Below are 4,569 nucleotides of genomic sequence, written 5' to 3' on the forward strand. Positions count from 1 at the left end.
CCTGATCGGCCCTTGGCACCGTCCAACCAGGGCAGCTGGAGAGACGCGCGTGGACCTAACCTTGGCGCGCGCACCTGTGCGCATTTTACGCACGGTGGTTTGTGATTGCGCCTCGTTCCAGTTGGCTACGCTGTTTGGAGAGGCGGCTGAATTATTATATTTGCAGTTTTTTCCCCCCAGCAAATCCTAGGTGCGCAAGAAAAGGGTCGCCAGGAAGCGCGCAAGATGCAGGGACCTCTGAACCAGAGTCTCCTCCATCTTCTGGTGAAGGAGATCGTGTCCACGTTGCAGAGCGCGCATCCCTGGTTTCAGAGGCCATCCCCCCAGGCGCGTGGATCTGACACTGGAGCGCTTGTATGTCCACTTTGCGAGCAGGGAATCACAGTTGAACCGCATCTCCATGGGCCTCGCTGCCTGCAGAGGGGGTCCGCGCTATCCCATTTACCAGCTGCCCTCTGTCAACTCCAAGCGCGCACGGAATGCGAGCGTCCACAGGCATGCGTTCCGGAGTCTGGGCACGTGGGACACAGAGTGTGTCTTCAATATTGTGATTCAGCAGCTCCTCTTGGTGGCCTGCCTCCTACCTAATGATGATTCTCCATTGCTCCAAGCGCATTGGTTTGACTTTGGGACCAGTGTGCGCATCGCCCCAAGCATATAGACCTGACTTTGGAGCAATTGTGCGCCTTTTGCGCGCGCTGGTGTGCCTTTGCGCTGCGTCCAAATTGGCTAAACTGCTCGGGGAGGAGGAACTGAATGATTATATTTGCAAATGTCCCCCTTGCAAACCCCACGGTGCACACACGGGATGAATGTCCAGGATGAGTGAGTGCACGAGGTAGGGACACCCTCGGAACCAGAGTGTCCTCAAGAAATTTTCTACTTATGTTAGCCCTTTTTGTGGCCAGGGTGGTGAAGGTTCCCCGGTTCTCAGGGGCCCGAGGCGCCTGGATATGATGGTAGATGGAGTGATCTGTGCGGGCTGGCATTTGGCACGCGCACAAGTTACTGGTTCGAAATGAGCCAATCTGCCTGGTGAGCGAGAGGTGAGTGATTCTATGTGCAAATTTCCCTTGTTGAAATGCCCTGTGCTCGCCCAATGGAGAGGCAGTGTCAGAAGCAGAGTGTCCGAGGGATTCTGGTTAAGGAGCACCTCTCCACGCTGAGGAGGGCGCTCACCCCCCAAGGCTCTCAGGCGCCCTAATTGCTGCTCCGTCCGAATTCCACCTCCCAGGGACTTGGAGAGCGAGGCCCTCGTTGAAGGGCGCAGCTGTCCAGCTGCCAACAGCTGTCAGAAGCAATAACCCAGCTCCCCACGCTGCTGCGCGCTGGCGGGGCCCGAAGGCGGGCGCACCCGGGGAGGCTGCGGGGAGATTGACAGGGGCCGCGGGGAGGGGCCTGCGGGGAGCCCCTGTGAGCGTGCTCAGGACGAGAGAGAGAGAGAGAGAGAGAGAGAGAGAGAGAGAGAGAGAGAGAGAAACGCAGAGAAGAAGGGGGAATGAGAGGACAGAGGGGGGAGAGAGAGAGAAGGAGGGAAAAAGAGAGAGGAGAGACAGAATGAGAGAGAGGAGAGAGAGAGAAAAGGGGAGAGAGAGAGAGAGGGAGAGAGAGAGACAGAGAGGAGAGAGAGAGAGAGAGAGAGAGATGAGAGACAGAAAGAGAGCGAGAAGGAGAGAGAGGAGAGTGACAGAAGGAGGGAAAAAGAGAGAGAAGGAGAGACAGAAAGAGAGAAAGAGAGCGAGGAGAGATGGGGGAGGGAGAGAGAGAGAGAGAGAAGGAAAGACAGAGAGAAAAATAGAGAGACAGAGACAAACACACAGGGAGAGACAGAAAGAGAGAGAGAGATGGATCGGGCAGTGGGAAGGTGGACAGGAGAGAAAGACAGACAATGTGCCTGCCTGTAGGTTTGTGTCATAGAGACAGACAGACATACAGAGACTGTGCATGACAGTGTGTGTAACATGCAGAAGGACAGACACACTCTCTCCCTCCCTTTGTCCCTCTCCTCTCCTCCCCTCCCTTCCCCTCTTTTCTCTCTCTTTCTGTGTACATTATCCGTGGACATCAGGATGTCCCAGGAGCACTCAACACACGTCTTGGCCGAAGGCACCATCTCCCACCATCATGTCCGGAGGGTCCGCACCCCAGGACTCCAGGCTGCTGCCCACGAGACTAGATTGTGTGGTGGACGTGGGGCCACCAGGAGGGATGTGGGGAGAAGCCATCAAGGGGCTGTAACCACTCAATGTATCTCTAGTTTATCCATCATCCATCCTTCCAAGGATCCATGTATATCCATCCACCCACCCATCCATCCATCGGTCTGTCCTACCATCTAAACATCCATCCATCCATCCATCCATCCATCCATCCATCCATCCATCCATCCATCCATCCATCTCTCTCTCCTATCTATCTATCTATCTATCTATCTATCTATCTATCTATCCATCCATCCATCCATCTATCTAATCTAGCTCTGTCCATCTATCCATCCACCCATCATCTATCTATCTATTGATTCCCCCTCTTTCTCTCTATCTCTACATCCATTCATCTACCCACCCACCCACCCACCCACCTCATCTCTGTTTCTGCCCCGATGGGTCTAGTCTGTAAGGACTTGCACTTCTGACCCCGAGGCAGGCAGTTTGAATCCCAGAGCTTCTCCTTGTTGGAAGGATGGACCTTCCCATCCTGGGTGGTTTGCAGGCTCTGCCACCCCGTTGGAGGGTCCACTGTGGGTGGGCTGGACCTGGAAAGAGTAGCAGGACAATATGTGTATCTAACAGGGTTCTGGGGGTCACCTTCCTTACGGATCTGAGCTCCTTGACCCGGGGAGGCTCCTGGCTCCGGGGGCCTCCCCTCCCAACTCCTCTGAGGCACACAGAGGGGCAACCCCTTTCTTGGGTCATTTCAGCCTCTGAAAACCCACTGGAGGGTCAGTGAGGGGTCACTACCCACCGCTCAAGACTGAGTGGGTTTTAAGTCCAATGTTCCTAATGACCTTGGATGGTCAAGGGTGTTTACCAGGTAGGCCGTAAAGCAAAAGACGGGCAGTTCAAATCCACCAAGTGCTTTCTGGGAGCCAGGGGTGGGGAGGATGGACATCATTCTCACCCTGGACGATTTGCAGCCTCAGGAAAGAGGGTAAACGGTCTTCATAAGTGGAACAGAAGGAAGATCTTGGGGCTAGACGCTGCTGGGGTGAGTGGACACTGGAACAGATGGGGGGTCTTGGCACTGGACACTGCTGCGGGGAGTGGACACTGGAATACATGGGGGTCTTGGCGCTGGACATTGCTGGGGTGAGTGGATGCTGGAATGGATGGGCATCTTGGTGCTGGACACTGCTAAGGTGAGTGGACCCTGGAACATATGGGGAGGTCTTGGAGTTGGATGCTGCAGGGGTGAGTGGATGCTGGAATGGATAGAGGGTCTCGGCATTGGACACTGCTGGGAGGAGTGGACGCTGGAACGGATGGGGGGGTCTTGGGGGGGGACACTGCTGCAGGGAGTGGATGCTGGAATGGATGGGGAGGTCTTGGGGCTGGACGCTGCTGGGGTGAGTGGACGTTGGAACGGATGGGCATCTTGGTGCTGGACGCTGCTGGGGGTGAGTGGACACTGGAACGGATGGGGGTCTTGGCACTGGACATTGCTGCGGAGAGTGGACACTGGAATGGATGGGGGTGTTGGGGCTAGACACTGCTGGTGTGAGTGGACGCTGGAATAGATGGGCATCTTGGTGCTGGACGCTGCTGGGGGGAGTGGACACTAGAACGGATGGGGGTCTTGGGGCTGCATGCTGCTGGGGTAAGTGAAAGTTGGAAAGGATGGGGTCTTGGCGCTGGACACTGCTGCGGGGAGTGGACACTGGACGGATGGAGGGTCTTGGGTCTGGATGCTGCTAGGGGGAGTGGACATGAAAGAGACTGAGAGTCTGGGGGGCCCATGGTGAGTGTGAACCAGGTGCCTATCATGACACGGTCCCTAATGTTTACTGTGTGGTCCAGCCATGCACCCACTGGACCAGGACATCTGTCCATCTGCCCTCAAGCTGGTCTAGGGACAGGGGATCCATGTTCTCATACAGCCTTCATAGAGATGCCCATGTTCCCTCCATGATGCCCTGTGCATGCTTTTGCTGGAGACAAGGAACATGGGTGTTTTCTCCACATCTGTTCTGCTCCAGGCCCTGGAGGATGGTGGGGACAAGACTGAGGATGAGACAAGATGGAGGATGAAGACAAGATGGAGGACAGGAGACAAGATGGAGGATGGGAACAAGATGGAGGATGGGAACAAGATGGAGGACAGAGGACAAGATGGAGGACAGGAGACAAGATGGAGGATGAAGACAAAATGGAGGATGGGTACAAGATGGAGGACAGGAGACAAGATGGAGGATGGGAACAAGATGGAGGATGGGAACAAGATGGAGAATGAGAGACAAGTTGGAGGACAGGAGACAAGATGGAGGGACAAGATGGAGGATGAGATAAGATGGAGGACAAGAGACAAGATGGAGGACGGGAACAAGACGGAGGATGAAGACAAGATGGAGGA

Source organism: Elephantulus edwardii, unplaced genomic scaffold, assembly GCF_000299155.1.
Source record: "Elephantulus edwardii isolate Elephantulus edwardi_28Jun2011 unplaced genomic scaffold, EleEdw1.0 scaffold00490, whole genome shotgun sequence".
Taxonomy (NCBI): Eukaryota; Metazoa; Chordata; class Mammalia; order Macroscelidea; family Macroscelididae; genus Elephantulus; species Elephantulus edwardii.